The sequence below is a fragment of the Epinephelus lanceolatus genome, chromosome 9 (genome assembly GCF_041903045.1).
Source record: "Epinephelus lanceolatus isolate andai-2023 chromosome 9, ASM4190304v1, whole genome shotgun sequence".
Lineage (NCBI taxonomy): Eukaryota > Metazoa > Chordata > Actinopteri > Perciformes > Serranidae > Epinephelus > Epinephelus lanceolatus.
Window position 1 is genome coordinate 10,017,559 of NC_135742.1, and position 16,866 is coordinate 10,034,424.

The window sequence follows — 16,866 nt, forward strand, 5'->3', positions numbered from 1 at the left end:
GGGAAACTCTAACAGGCGTTTTGAGATGTTTTAGGGACCAAATTAGTTGATTAATCAAGAGCATGATTGTTAAGTACAAATAGATGCAGCCCTAACTCTGAGTATTATGTTGTCAACAGCAGCAACTTGCTGATGTTTGTTCATCTTAATGTGGCCTGTCAGAATCTGGCCTGTCAGGAGACGTGCAGCTCTGTTTTCACTATATTATGTTGCGAAGACGTATAACAAGCTGTGGGTAACATCATGACTATATGAACAAGCACAGATGGAAAGGCAATTCAACACCAAATTTCAAAGACGAAAAATTCAAACCACAAACACCTGGGTTAGCAAGGTTGTATTTTAGGCAGATTAGACCTTTGGATCACAAAACTGACAAAACAACACGTGAACAAGGCAGAAGTTTAAACAATTCCAATCTTGAATTTCACCAATTCAAACTGACTGACCCTCATTTTTAGACCTGACTTGAATTTTAGATCTGTAACTTAATTATTCTATTTAAGCAATTTGGACTTTGTAAAATTTTAATATTGGACACTTGTATTTTTTTGACACCCTCACTCAGAAATAAATTTTAAATGCTATATTTTCAGTAATATTTAAATGTCTACACGATGACCTGATGTTATTCCTCAAGTCAGAAAATATAAAATATTAAATTAGAGTGTTAACGCAAAAAAAAAAAAAAATCATACACAATGGGACCCTTTACTATTCTATTTAAAAGGCTAAAGATCCTCCCACCAAATTAAACGGGACACACTAGAGTGTAGCAATAAGAACTGAAAGAAAATGAGCCTCTATACTTGAATATCCAGATTTTATCCATTTGTAATTCTTACTGGTGTGTATTGGTGTCTATGTAAACTGTTAATTAATGTGCCTATGCATATGTTGGATGTTATTTGATTTTTTTGTATCTGTATGTTCATTTTATTTCACTACTAGATATTTTCTTACATACTATTTTGTACAGGCAGCATATGGGGAACGTAAAGGAAAACGTTTGTTGTCAAATGTCTGAGAACAATACTGTTTTCTCGAATATGCCAAAGAAATATTTACTCAACTCAACTTTATTTATATAGCACCTTTCATACAAACGTGCAGCCCAAAGTGCTTCACATGGCACAATAGAAATGACACAGACACGGACATTGAAAGATAATACAAACAACTAAACATAAAGTTCTGCAAGACTAGAAAATGACAACAATAAGACAATAAAATATTAAAAAAGCAAACCCACCAAGACAGAATAAATGAACAAACAATGTTATTAAAAGTCTATAGAATAAAAAGTAAATAAGTATCAACATGATACATTCAGTAGTCGTTACGTTAAATTCCACAACAACACTTTCAGTTGCTCATAAGATTCAATAACTGCCTACAGTATGACATAAAATAAAACATGCACAAATAAAGGGGTGTTTCCCCAACTTTTCTGAAGAATGTCCTTCCTTTGTTTAAGGTTGTACTTTAGCCACGCTGTGTGCCATTGTTTTGTTATTGTATGTAATGTCTGTCCTCCACACTATGTGATATGGTCAAATAAATGTGTCCTCCCGACTGGACTACTGCAATTCTCTTTTAACTTGCCCAAACAAATCATCTCTGAATCGTCTTCAAATAATCCAGAACGCTGCTGTCAGGCTGTCAACCAGGTCCAACAGGTCAACTCACATCACTCCCATTTTAGTGTCTTTACACTGGCCGCCCATCAGGTTCAGGATTCACTTCAAGATACTTGTTCTCGTGTACAGAGCCCTCCATGGTCAGGCACCTGAACAGATCAGTGATCTCCATCCTTATATCGTCAGTAGGTCCCTTAGGTCCCCGCTCCTGACTCAAAACGAAAGGTGATTGTGTCTTTGAAGAAGTGGCTCCAACACTAAGATCTTTTCAAACTTGTTTTTGTCCCACCCTAAACTGTCTGTGTTTGTATCCCTGGTAAGTTTCTGTTTGAGGCCTCAGTAGCCTGTATTTGCTCATGTGTTTTACTTCCTTTTTGTTGCTTTGTTATTTTGTTAGTTTGATCATTTGATTATATTTTGTGAATCACTTTGTGAATTTCATTTCTGTGAAAAGTGCTATATCAATTTAAAAACAGCTCATATTGACCAAAGGGCTGCACAAAAGGAATAAAATGCTAAAAACACACACATAAGAGGCGACGTAACTGTCAGGTAAACAGCTCACACATTTGGAGACACAACACACACAGGCACGTGCCAGGGAAGACCACATCAGGGGGACTCTTGAGCCTGGACTTAAATAAGTCAATGGTGGGGGCAGATCTGATTGCAGGAGATGCTGTTCCACAGTTTGGGGGCAGACACAGCAAAGGCCCGATCACCCCTGAGCTTAAGTCTGGAGCATGGGGCAGCCAGGAGCCCTAGGTCAGATAAAATAAATAAAATGTGTTATTTTGTACAAAGGATTCCAGGTGCATCCTTGTGCCTTTTAAAGCTATGTGGTCTTAATAAACACCTCACTCTGATAAGCATACAGTATATTTATTTTTTAGTTTTACAGTTGAACTTCAAAGGTGCACCAGCAAGTGGCAGCATTGCACTGAGTGTATTCAGGAGACGATCTCACTTAGCATCACTGAAGTTGCAACAGAATCGCTATGACTCAGTGCATGCATCTTTAATGATTTGCAAAGGAAATAAGGTGTAGTACTGGTGCTTTACTTTACATACGCGCTTGTTATTTACAGCAGCAATATAAAAGATAAATTTTATAACAAGAATGTTTGCATGTGATTTGGGTAAATCAGCACAAGATAGTTGGAAGAATTAAATAAGTATTCTGTGCTAAATACACCTGCGACGTGCACATCCTCGCGCGGACCCCTCCGCGGCACGAGACAACTTTATTTCCGCCCGTCTGTCAAAGTAGCTGTCAAGCGCGGGCGAGGGGTTGTGCTCCTACTGCTCCGTCATTCAGGAAGTCCACACCAACTGACAGCACTTCGCAAAGTCACACCGACATCTTCAGAGTCGGACTAAATGTTCCTGAAGTGAGCGCGCTTTCCAGCAACGACGACTTTGGCACAAGGTGAGCGTGTTTCTTTGCCCCTGTGTTGTTGTGTCGCGTGTCACTGTTTGTAACGGTTTACCAGCTCGCGATAGCCTCGCGCTCTCAAACTGCAATGACACTTCCTCTTGTCTCGGCGGCTAAGCTACTCGAGCTAAATGTCAAAGCGGCGCAGACAGAGTGAGGCTGTAAATGAATAGTGTGTGCCTGCACCTGAAGTTGAAAATGACCACCGTCGCTTGGTCTCGACGTTGTTCGGCTTGTTGTTTGAACGCCACTCCACTCAGAGGTGGTGAGTACGGGCACCAGCGGCAGCTCGCCGGGGTTATAAGTGCGTAGGTTTGCTTTTTAAAAGCTCCTGAGCGAAGTGCGTGTTTGTTGATTGATGTGTTTGTGCACCTGCTTGGAGCAACAACAAAAAAAATCCACGCAGCAATTTGGATACTTACGCTGTGGACTGACGGGGAAGACGCGTCGCTGTTTGGTTTGTTCCTCAGGGGGTGAGTATGGAGAGCACACGGATGACAGGTTGTAATGAAGTGTACAGTTACGAGGCTTTGGAGCCGACGCTGTGTAAACTTGTCCTCGGTGTTATTTTGGCATTGTCACGCGATGTGGGCCAGTCCTGCGTGAGCGTGTCACATCCAAAACGACTGTGGTACCTTCCATTGCATCCTACATTGTTGTGAGTGAGATTTTACTATCAACGCGCAGTCACAATGGCTCTCGGTGGAGACGGTGTAACGTCCACTACACATGACCCGAGTCACATTTTACTACGTCTCTTTGCAGCCGAGCATCAAATGCATCACTCACACTTTTATTTCTCACCATTTCGACTGTAATATTCCCTTGCATTCATTTATTGCGCACACAATACTCGCACGTCATTCATGTTTTTGTATTTCATAAGTCTCCCCAGGCATGGATGCTGCAAACCCACTGCATGCAGGACAGTGCTTGGTTAAATAAGCAGCCTCTAAAGTAAATGTAGGCGAACATGACGCGCTCGAAATGGCAGATGTAGATAGCAAGCTGAGCACTAAAACCCAAGCTGACCCAACATGATGTCATCTCTTGTGTGTAGAGCGCATGAGTGAGAGGCAGCAGACCTGCGTTTCGCTGCTAAACTGTCATTTGTAAAGATTTATTTTAAGGAGCCTGCCCACGCGAATACAGGCACGGATCGCCAGGATTTAATCCCATATTATGACACTGCACCTGCGTGTCATTCAAATCGATTTGTGGCATTTGCTCTGAGGTGCAGAGCAGAGGATGGAAAACTCATTTCACACATTTGTTTTGCAGAGCAGAGTTTATTTGTCTTGAGATAATGCTGACAAGAGAGAAAGAGAATAAACTTTTCTTTACACTCTTTGCCATCGTGTCTCCATAGTGAGGAGTTTCAGTGCCCTACTTCAGCAGACATGCTTTCGTTCAAAGGGCACAGGAGTGTTGTGCAAGCCCCCTCGTTGACATCATATCTAGTAGGCTCATTTGCAACTTATTGACCAAGCCACCGAGAGAGGGAACAGAAAGTGACACACTTCCTTATTGCTGATGGAATCTAGGGCAGTGCAGCGTTGGTGATTTTACTTTGACTGGGTCATTTTCAGGTAAATGTTTCACTTGTCCGGGCTGTTGGACTGATACAGGACGCTGCAGGTGGATAATACACAGGTTATGACGTGCTTGTGTCTTGTACAGTTAGACCTGCGAGAGGTTAGCCACACCTGGTCATGTAAAAGCTTTTTATAGTACATGTTGTGAAACTTGAGATTTTCAAGAGCAGAAGTCAAAGGGGCACGAATCAAAGAGATTCTTTTTTATCAGGCACACACTCAATAGACTGTTGTTCAGTGTTTTGGATGAATTATCATGCGCTCCTATGCTTTTATTTGGCCCTTTTTACACACTGGATGATACAGGTCTCTATATGTAATGTGACATCAAGCTTCCTTCACACAGGCACAGGCTTATTGCTAACAGTCATGTCTTTTTATAGAGCTGTGTGAGAGATTATTGAGACGTTAGCCAGGGGTCTTCTCATGAATTTGCACAAATCCCTTTGAGTACAAGTGTTGTATGTGTGTGTGTGTGTGTGTGTGTGGATGGATGTGTGCATGCTGATGGATGCACTGGGAAAGAACACATCAGCTGCTGTTGACAATTGGCTGATGTGGCTGTCACAGACAGGGGGTTGGGGTGGGGGTGTGCGAGCCAGACTTGCTCACACTGAGGCCATGTTCACACTGACGGCAAGCTCCCATTTGCAAACATGACTGGTTGAAATCGGGTTCAAGATTAGGCTGTAGGCAAATAGTCAGAATACAATTATTTTAGAGCGGACAATGCTACGAAAAGAATTTGTTGTGTCAAAAATCCTTGATATTTACAAGCCGATTATGCCGCTCTAGCCAATTAAATTGTTTCAGTAATCGAAACCGAATTTTTCATCAGTGACTCTTTATGATCACTTACAGTATGTAGCATTTTATCCTAGATTAATCCAACCAGCCTCTCTTAATTGCAGAAACGTGTCACAAATTGCTTGTTTCAACCTGAAGAAAGCCACCTTTTCATGTGAAGATGCATATATTTGTAAGATTTTGTCATTAGCATAAACAACGCCCTGAAGTTCAGTGCTGTTTGTGGGCAAGTTTCATTCATAAAAATGTTACCAAAGATAGAAAAGATGACTTGCACTATAGGGCTTCTAGTCCTCTCTTCAGGAACCACCAGACAAAAACATGAAAATGAATTGAATATTGTTTGTAACTGAGAGAATATTCAAAATAGCTTATCAAAGTAAGTGAATGCCACAAGCTCATACATGCCACTTAAGAATGAATCTCTCCGTGCAAGTGGTACTCACATGAGGCCCAATGTATTTTATTTTCTGATGATCAAACTGAAAAGATTTGTTTGCAAGCCCAGGAAAAACTAGATTATTCTGTTTGATGTGATGACCCCAAGGTCAAGAGTAAATTTCTACATTCAACACAATGCAGTTGGTCTTAGCGACAGATTTGCCGTTGATGATGTTGTCGGATAACTGAAGAAGTATAAAAATACCAGGGCAACCAGTCATTCATGCTTTGGTATACTGAGATGATTGGTTGTTTACTATTGCCTGCTTGTGAAGTTGACTGTCAGGAGTTAATAAAACCAAAGCAATGATGAAACCTGTATTGTGTAATCGTTACTGCTACACAGCACCTGACTGTGTGTGCGCAAACATTGGATGAAACTTGTCCAAACAACAACAGTCTTTCAGATGTACCCACTCTGGAGAGCATGATCAAAATGTTACCATTTTTGGGTGGGAGACGTACTGGCTTAGTATGGATGGAAGGCCAAAATGGAGGTAAAAAAAAAGGGTGCATTTTCAAATTTTGCCAGCTTAGTGTGGGCACTAGCAGCAGACCTGACATCAGCGGGGGGAGGTTTAAATCCCTGACAGCAGGTGTAATAGCCTAGATGTCCTGCTCTAAAAAGGGGTTTAGATTATCTGGGTGAGGGTGAAGTTTAAAGTATAAAGCAGAATGGGAGTTGGGTGCCCCTCCTCTTTAACTCTTCACCCTCAAAACTGTCAGGGGGGCTGTTATACAGTAGTTACAGAACGTTCACACCGGCGTTTATGACAGCAACGTTTAGCACCAAATCCATTTAATCTGGACAGTGATCAGTGGCTTTGCTCATGGAGGCAGTAAATCCACAAAAAGCTTTCAGACTGAATAGCAGGAAGGCAAAGCGGCATGGTATAGAACAGTGCAAAGGACATCCCCAAATTTAGTGACGAGATTCAAACCCACATTGTTGCAAGTATCCAATATGGTGCAGAGAAAGACAGGAAGTGTGATCTTAATCTGTTCTGATGATGAACCTTACCTCTGACCCTGATGACTGACTTTGACCTATGGGAGCTGTTAATTATTACATTTACTTCACAACTGATTTTATGTGTGTTGCCCATTTGAGATATTTGATGGCAGTGAATAAGTCAAAATGTGTTTCTAAAAATATTTGAGGTGAGAAAAAGGGAACAGAGTAACAGAATCATGCTTCATGTTTGATCAGCACTGCCTAGTCTCATTGTTTGATCTAAGATTTTTTCAGCCTCCGTTTTTACAATACAGGAAACAGTATGGTGCCCACTTCCTGTTCACAGATTTGCATATAACGGCTTAACAGTGCATTTAAATATGTTTCTCAAGACATTTTAGGTGAGATATTGACAGTACAGTAACAGAATTTTAGTTTATATTTTATCAGCACTGCCAAATTTTTCTCTTTGACCTGAGTGTGGTTTGAGTTTGAGAGAGCTTCTATACTCTTTGTGTCCATGGTGGGCACACGAAAATGAGGAACCTCAAAGTGTAGTTTGAGCAACAGCCTGAGAGCCAGTGAAAATCCACCATTTTTTTGCTGGCCAATGAGCAGGGAGGTCTGGGTGTTGGTAAGATGGAGGGAAGTTTATCAAGGTTCATTTACACATACTACCCTCTTTGTTATGATACAAAGCTGGTTGAAAAATAGCAAAGTATTCAACTGCAAACATTTCTGGTTTCTGCAGAAGGCCTGTCCACATGTTAATGTTGGGTTACAGCAGATTATCTAGTGCACATAGTCTCTGCTGCTCTGTAAAACAGGTGACAATAGTTACAATCATTGGTGTGACCTCTGTGTGCCTGTTTTAGCTTCTGCTTCACAGCTCTGTTAATGTGCTGCAGTGCCTAATGCAATCTCTTGTCAGTCTCAGTTGAATCCTGACTTGTCTAATTTAAGAACAACCAGAAGGCATACAGCAGGCTTTTGGCCTTACAGAACCTGGGCCTATTTTAATTAGCACTGAAAACAGTGCTGCGGACAGCCTCCTCTGTCCCTGCTATGACTTTGTAAGGGATGTCTTACCAGAGTCTATGACTCTTCCTTCCTCCCCCTCCTTTTGTCGGGGGTCATGTGGATGTCAGAGTTAACAAGTTTACCTGCTCTTCTGTGGAAGAACCATGACAGGCCCACTGGTGGGCATATATGTCTCATGGCTCGCCACCAACCCTGTAATGAGTTTACTGGCTGTGTGCTCGGTCAGCTCTCTATGTCTGTCAGACAGACATTATGATATTTTCCAAAGTTGAAACCCTTGATGCCGATGGAGAAACGCTTGGCAGGTTTTGTTTTGCATCTAGGGCAACCTGTTGAAAGCACCTCCTCCCTGCTGACTAATCCATCTCCGCATCTCTCACAACTCTGCTGAATATGATGAACTTTTCTCCACTTGCGTGTGATGGAAGCCTGACTTTTGAAAAATATATCAGAGAATTGTCAGTTTAGCCTGTGCTACAGCAGTTTGGTGGTTTATGCCACGGTAGCAGAGTGCATCAAATATTAAAGCGCTGCTGTCAGGCTTAATGTTCTGCAGTGATCTGGTTTAGCATGTCTAATATAGGAATGCTGTCTCAGATGACAAGGAGAATTATGCCCTCCCCACCCCCCCCCCCCCCACTAGCAGATGTGTTAATGCGTACTGCTTTTAATGATGATTTCAAAAGACAGCAAAACTCTGCACTGCTGCAAGATCATGGTCTTGTGAACCCAGCAAGAGAGGGAACCAGTGCAGATATCTGGTAACAGGATTAATCTATAGTAGTAAAATTAATTACCAAATCATGAGGACTGCATGTTCACAGCGGGTGCGTCACTAAACATTCTTCTGGTGGGCATCAAGGTGGCATTTGTACCCCAGACAGTCTCAACCATCTATCTTCTCAGTTTAATTGAATGTATGTTTGAATAAACACATGAAGGTCTTCAGTTTTAAAGAAGAATGTCTTTTGTAAGCCATCTGGTTGTCCATGTCCATGAAGGCACAAAAGGCCAACTCATAATCAGAAACTCTTTCTTCTGCATTCTGGATTTGATAAAAAGTGTGTATTTGCACCACTGACCATGATAGGAGTCACAAGGAAAAATGTGAAATGGATCTAGTCATGGCCCAGCAGCTGGTGCAGACCTGAGTCATGGCCTTGGTCTACTGAAAGCTGTCTCAGAGGGGAGGAAGTCACGGCCCAACAGATGTCTCATCAACAAATGCCTCCCCAGTGAGTGTGCCACTTCTGCTGTTCACTCGCCACCTCGCACTGCTGAAAATTTCTTTGTCTGACCAACTGGGTTAGATCTTTGGTGAGCAGTAGGATCCAGCTGTCATCATTGAAGTTTTCACAGTAAAGATACTGCATACATTAAAAGACATTTATTGTGGCATTTTAAATGCAGGCTTGTGTCTGGAGGCACATGCCAGCCTTTATTCACCTGGCAGGTCTAATGTTTTATTTTTCACACCTTTCATAAGCTCTCCGCTAGCGTGACATCTGGCTTAACTTGTTTACCTCACACAATACCGATATGTTATATGCCAAAATGCAGAACAGATTGGTTGTTAAATACGTCATTCTATCTTGTGCATTACACGGACTGTTCTTCCTCTCATTGTTTTCTTCCTCAAGCATACTAAAACCCTCTGTCATAAGAGAGGCATTTTGGCAAGTCGGCCTCACTGGGTGTGGGAGGTTAGCATGAGCGACTTGATTACAGCCCTTCATTAGAAGCGCGCCTCCAATCCTCTGGCGAGGTTGCAGCTGTGACCGTGAGTTTGCCCCTCCACCCCCTCCTTTTTTCAACCCCCATTATGTCCGGCTACATCTGTCTCCAGCTCTCCTGTGAAATCTGCAAGCCTCTTTCTGCTCTTCCATGACTAGGCCAAGTTGAAGTGCTGGGGAATTAAGAGCAACCATCATCATCACCCAAAGAGACATCACCATTGCTGATGGCTGACTTGCCTTATCTCTGCCCACCACCACCCCTCCTGGGTCTAGGGCTTAATTTAGCACAGCAGAATGAAGGAAAGGGCTTAGGCAGGAGTATTTTTAGAACTACATAGTTCACTGTAATAGGGGTCTTTAAAAAATTGAAAGTGTCATGTCATAGGCCTACAATTTGTGTCCGTTCTGCTGACTCTAACGTGCATGCAACCGGCTGGGAAAACTCTAGTCCGCGCTGCTAGCTTAGCAGAGTGGGGCATGTCAGCAAGGCTTAGGATGCATGATTGTGATGGACACATTTGCTTATGTGAGTGGGGGTGAGGTAATACACTGCACCACACTGGTCTATTTTGGGAGCTTCCTTTGCCTGCCCAAAGCGCTTTTGTGTCTCACAGTTCTACATCATAATTTCTACTCGGCGCCTTTAGAACATATTTCTGAACCTGCCTTTTTAATTTCCTGTTAAGTGTCATTGCAGAGCACATGTCACTGGTGTGTTGGTTGAGCACTTTTCATGGCAGCGCAGCTGTGGGCACTGTTGCCAATGTTGGTATTATTTAATGACTGCTGACAGCTTTCAGTCCATAGCATTACCAAAGGCTGCAGGGCTTTAAAGCATGATGTCGCCTGGCAAGATTGCACCGAACCTTTTTGGTCTGGCTGCCACAGAACCTGATGTAAATGCTTGATAACTCCTCATCTATTGGGCTACCAGAGTATGTGCCAGACCCACCCTACCCCATCCCCCCAGTCCCAATTGAAACTAGGCCTCTGCCCAAGCTCTGTGCAGCCCTAATGCTGTGACTGGACAGCCTCCATTGGGTCAAGTGGAGATTTGCCTCTGATGAATCTGGGGGAGATTGTGTTGCACTGCCAACAGTGAATCAGGCTAAATGTGACTTAAATTTTTTAGTTAAGTCTGTGGCTCAACCTGGCTGAACATGTTTGTTGTAGAATTCCCTATCAAATGATTTATAGTTCAAGACAGTATCAAAGTTGAAAAATGATGGAGGTTACAGTGTTTCTATTGGACAACACAGCTGTGTTCTTGCATTTCAGACTTCTCCCATAGCCATTACCTCTCCAACTGAGATTTTAGCCAACCCCTGATTCATCAGACTGAATGTGAATGGTGTGTCATATTGCATGAAGGAACATTTTCTCATGAGGAAAAAGAAGGCAATGAGAGCCAAAGAAACTACTTCTGCCACCCTTTCTTGCTTAATAGTCCATGCTAGGACAGCTTTGTATGCCTTTGTGAACCCGCGGAGCCCCGAGGTTGAACCGAACAATTCTCCAATTAAACTGTGACTTGGAGGAAACTCTGCCAGTCAACACCCCGCCCCACTACTTCCCTCACTCATTCTTGCTCTCGTTTCCTCTCTCACTCGTGTACACACACAAGCTCTCATCATACACAAACACAAATGAACCAGATGTGCAGTGCTGCAAAGCCAGGAGGCCACGAACCCTGGGATAATTGCAGGGATGATATTGTCCCAGAGGGCTAGTGAGGAAATGGTTAAATCATCAGGCCGTGAGAGTATCAGAGACGCCGATGCATGCACACGCCCTTCCTGGCTTTTCATAGACAGCAGCCTCCATGACCCGTGTCCAACTATTGTTTCCTGGTGTGATACAGGGGCCATGTAAGATATTAAAGCCTGTTGTTTATTCTTAACCCATTCACAGTGAAGCCGCAGGAAGCGGGCCAATATTACTGTCGGATTAGATGTCAAGGTTCAAGTTACTGTTCTCACCAATAATCACAGGCTGGATTTTATTGCTGATACACTTTGTGATCACTGTAACACACAGCATAATCAAGCAGTCATTCATTGATTAGCTTTTAAACTGTTGATTCCGCCTAAGTCTAGAGGGCCATGTGAATTAAGAGTTTTCAGTTGTACAGTAGTGTGAGAGGATCCACTGCACTCTAGGAAAACTGAAGAAGCAGGGTGAATACTGATACTTCACCACACACGACTGTTATAAGTCAAGATAACAAACATGATTTAAGGCCATCTTTGACATCCATCTAGTCTAAGAGCTTTTGTCTATATATATCTACGCTCTCTCATTCTTCCTCAAACACACACGTGCTCCATCTCACTCTGATTTTTTTGTGCTATGTGTCATAAATAAAGGGTGTTTGCAGTATAAAGATTTACCTGATTAATTATTAATCAGCAACACACACAGGACTACAGGGCTTGGTGGACTGTAGGGATGATGAAGCCTGATCTGTGTACTGGTGAGATCAGACTGCACAGCTTAAGTGGAGGATGTAGTGACAGTGAACATTTACTGGAAGGAACTAGTGACTGCTCTCCAATCCCCTCTCCCAAAGAGACAGGGTGTGAGAGGTTGCAGAAGTTAATAGATCCCACCAGGAACAGCAAGCCTGAAGCAACAGTGAATGTTAGAAATGAGGGGAAAGCAGCAGAATAACTAAAGAACAGGCAGCAGCAGGGTGATCTAGTTGTTAGCCTGACACTGTCCTTTAAATATAAACCCTGGCTAGTCTCTATAACATCTATTTTTCTGCATGTCTGGCAGTGAGAATCTGAACCCTTCAGCCAGTAAACAATTTGAAGATGCCATTTTATGTCTCTCAGAACTTGTGACCACCATTTTTGGTGATTTTATGAAATTGAAAAACTATTTGATTAACACACATACTACAATGACGGCATAAAGGCTATTGGTTTCCCCGTCTTTTGTGACTTAGGGTTGGTTGAAAGACATTATGTTTGTTCATGTATTTTGGGGAGACATTTACACAGCAAGACATGTTGTGCTGATTGCTGGTTGTGCACTGGAAAATCAACAAGTTACGTGAAGGCTGGGGTAGACAGAAATATGGAAAAGGCAAAAAAAAGGGCAGAATTTGAAAGTTCACCTTCCTCCTGCAGCTCTCCCCTCTCTTCCAAACTCCTCCAACCAGTGGCACAGTCACCCAGTGTTTACTGTACATTGGTTTCAATCTTAATCTTAATTCATTGTAGAGTTACCCACTACCCAGCCCCTCCTTGTCCTACTCTTTCTCTCTGTTTATCAGACCACAAATGAGGCAAGAATTGGCTAGCTAGCCCCTCCAAGGACCCTATGTCTCGCTCCCCACCACTGTGGACTGCTTCTGGGAGAGGAAAACTGGCACTAGCTCAGGAGACAGACCTTCAGTAGCAGCTGTAGAGGCCTGAATTTGGCCAGTGCAAAACCCACAGAACTGAGTGTCACAGCTGGCTGGTGGCCAGAGGAAGCACCTGGTCTCACCGGTGTAACAGCAGCAACAGAAAGTTTGCTGATCTGGCAGGGAGTTAGAGCTGTCTGGTCCCCTGGAGCTGGGGTTTGCACTGGCTGAGTTTGGGTTGCTGCAGCCACTGCCTTGGGGTCTGTTGATGGAGCTGCTGCCTGCTCTTCTCTGGACGAGGTGATCAGTAGCGGCGGTGAATGAAGCAGAGGACACGCTGTAATTCGAGGCTCTCGCTTAGGTGAGCTACATATATACAAACTTGAAGCTGCAGCTGTGAGCCTCTGGCACTGGTTAGCAGAAGCTTTATTTATTAGCAACAATTTTTCTCCATCTCTAAAACACTTCACAGACATTGATATGTTTTGTTTTGTTTATTGCCAGACTGTCTTTTTGATGAGTCTCTCTTCCGTTTTGGGCTTCTTAGCAGTGTAGGCAATTGTTGCCAATGCTGGAATAGCAACTTTCTCTTCAGGATTCTCCGCCATTGAATTGGGCTTTCACCAAAGACTCATGCATCTGCATTTGTAGAACAGCCAACAGGGGCACCCTCTCTCTGAAATGACCTGTGATGGCCAGAGTATCTCGTCACAGGCTCGATTTTGGAAAGCCTGAAAACAGAGCTAAGAGGACATACCGAAGTCTAGTTGTCTCTCAGTCCACTTGGACTCAACAATGTCAAACTGAACCTGCCTAACTCAGCTTTAAATGCTGGCACAGGAAGGGAGGATCTTATCTGACATAGCCTGGCCTATCCCAGCCAAGGTGTTGCCTGTGGTCAGGTCTGTTTTATTGAGTAGTTTCACAAACAGTTGCTTAACAAAACTCATCAATACTTCAGTGCCTGGGGTGTTAAACACCCAACTCGTTAGCTACAGTCAGCATATTCATGCACATTGATTTTTTTTTTTTTTTTTTATGTAATTGGCCTGACCATCTACAGCTGTATCTCTTGCACGGACACCCACTTGACGCGTGGAATTAGCAAACACATCGATCAGTTTAGCCACCTGTATTAAACCACGTTACCATAATGTTGGAGTTACCTTTTTAAGTCATTTGTGTGGGTAAAATCTAACCTCCACAAGGCAGATATTTTATTTTTTACTCCCCCTCTCTTTTTTAGTGTGTTAAAGAGGCTTGGATGAATCAGAACAGATCTAAAAGAGGAAGGGGGAGGCTAAGTTCTGAGCCCGAATTAATTCCCAAACTAATTGCGGGCAGACTTTACAGGGGATAAAAAGCTGAAATGCTAAGTCCTAAAACCCATGGGCCCTCTCCCACTCCGTGTTAACCCCAGTGATGATGTACATAATTTATACTGTCAGTGTATATTTGAAAAAGAAGAGGAAGAGGCAAAACACAAGGGAAATGACTCAGTGGCCTAGATGCATGTTTCCTTTTTGGGGTTTCCTCTGCTAAATTTCCTCTCTCTCTCTTTCTCTTTCATTTTGGCTCACCATTGTCTCTTTTCGTTTTAAAAGGCGGAGGGTAAAAGGCTTGTAGGTTAGCATGCTGAGGCTTCTCTTGCTGTGTTGCATCCATTGAGGTGTGATAGCTAGATGAGTCAAATTACCCCCCACATTACTTCTCAAGTGTTGTGATCATCAAGCCATTTCCGTGTCGACTTTGACACACCAACGGCTCTTCTGTCTCACTGAACAAATAAGAACAAGGGAGGAACTTTTAGCATTCAATAAGCGAGGTGAAGTTTGTAGTGTTTCTCTGGAACTGCTTGCAGACTTTGACACAAAACCCCCCACATCCCCACCCCGCTTTTTTTGTCTTCTTCTCTTCACGGTCAACTGAAAGCCACAGGCTCCCTCAGAAAATGGCTCCCTGTGATACACTATTGGTTGCAGGACGTTTGTATCCAGTTTATTATGAAGCTGACAGCTGTGGGAGCCCTAGCCGTAAATGTATAACTCTGAATCACAACATCCCCCGTCATCCCACGAGGCCCCGCCGAATGACTGCATGACATCATCGTTTTCCCTCCAAGAAATGGCCTTCAAGAAAGTCAGAGAGGACGTCTCATCCGCCCAGCACAGGCGTATTACATGGGATCCATTTACTGAGCTGGGAGATTTAGAGTAGACTCGTGTTCATTGCTTTGGCTTTGTCTGGAGGGCAGTCAGTAGTGCTCTGAATTCGGCAAACCTTGCTCGGCAGATTAAAAAAAGAAGTCCGTCAAAAAGATTTAGATACATTCTCAGGCAGTGGGTCTAAATCTTTGTTCCCAGTCTCTTGCACCAGAACACAGAATGAGGGAATATCAGATTCGCTCAACCTCTCTGGGAAAGGTGGACACACGCAAGCGCCGTAGTGGCTGGACTCTGCCATTCATGCCACTGAAGCACCACTCGCTTCCAGCTAATGGCAGCCTGTCTGTTAATTTGAGTCTCTTTAATATTTCATTATGAAAAAAAACTCGGCAAGTGGCAGCTGCATGTTCTAATAATTTCTCTTTGCACTGCTTTCACCTCAGAACATGCAATAGGCCGCTATTAATCTTTCTGCTGCTCTTGATTGGAAAATCCTGTTGGGCTTTAGAGTAGCACTTCACTCTACGCTCAGCCCTCCCTATGTACACGTACAAACATGCACATTAGGGGTGTAACGGTACACAAAAATCTCGGTTCGGTACGTACCTCGGTACGAGTCATGGTTTGTTTTTTTTCGGTACAGTAATGAAAAAAATAGACAACTATTAAATATCTTTTACTTACTGGTAACCTTATTAAAACATACCATCACAGCAGTTAACTCTTTTTACACAATTTTTGAATGAAACAAATATATATAAAATCCTGCTTTTTCACATTGTTTGAATGAAAATAGAAATATAAAAGTGAAAAATAAAATCCTGCTGTCTTTTTAACACATTTTTTGAATGAAAAATCTAAATATACATTTCTGCTTTAACAGTTTTACTCAATTAAAATAAAAAAGTATAGTGCAGCTGGTCAGCTTTAAAGCCTGCTCAGATTCAGTTTTACTAGGAACTTACTTAGCTTTCCCACTTTGTTAAAGTGCAGTAAACAAAACATGCTTATATCTAAAGTGCAGCCGAACGGTTCAACACAAATACATGTACTGTTACGGCCCTAATGCACATACACACACAGCCGAAACTAGATCAGCTGGTGTGTACTTCCCCGACTAGAAGTCCCTCTGTCTGTGTGAGTCCATGCACACTCCTGATTAAATGACTATAGCACTTCGTGTAATGATTACATGCGTCCTCCCTATATGTGTGTGGCTGTGTACATGGCCGTTGTGTGTTTGCACATTTTCTCTCATACACTCAAACTCTCTGGTACTCTCATGCATTTTGCATGGCCTTGTGGGAAAGCAGAATGGGGCTACAGCAGCAGGATGACTCACTAGCTGCCGGTGTAGGCATTTGACCACCGGCACTTGTTACTGTGGTGTCAGGGACATAGCCAGGACTCTCTCAGCACGAGTCTTCTCTAAGACTCGCATGCAAAGAGTTCTTGAGTCTTTGAAGAGCCAGAATAGTTGATGAAGGGCCTTAAACCTCAGCCATGACACAGTGGGAGCAAATCATAGTTAATCCATACTGGCTGTCATGTGGCCTTGATGTCAAACAGCCCCAGACTGATCACTCTCACTGCTGTCTGCCACACCACCATTTATGAGCTCATGCATGTGTGTATGCGCCTGAATATTTGTTTATATTTGTGCAAAATGTAGGTCTTCAATCGTCACGTGCACACGTGC

At 43.0% G+C, this 16,866-nt stretch overlaps 1 protein-coding gene across 3 annotated transcripts in view; it reads left to right on the top strand.

The window, feature by feature from the left end:
* Positions 1 to 2,909: 2,909 nt before the first annotated feature.
* Positions 2,910 to 16,866, top strand: part of taok3a (TAO kinase 3a) — a 98,404-nt gene continuing 84,447 nt past the window's right edge. The window contains exons 1-2 of one of the 3 annotated variants that reach the window (XM_078170545.1): positions 2,910 to 3,069; positions 4,445 to 4,664. The gene's annotated coding sequence lies outside the window, so the exon portion shown is untranslated. Of the gene's footprint in view, positions 3,070 to 3,411; positions 3,549 to 4,444; positions 4,665 to 16,866 lie in introns of those variants that run through there. The other 2 variants (XM_033619840.2, XM_033619841.2) reach the window with 2 other exon arrangements.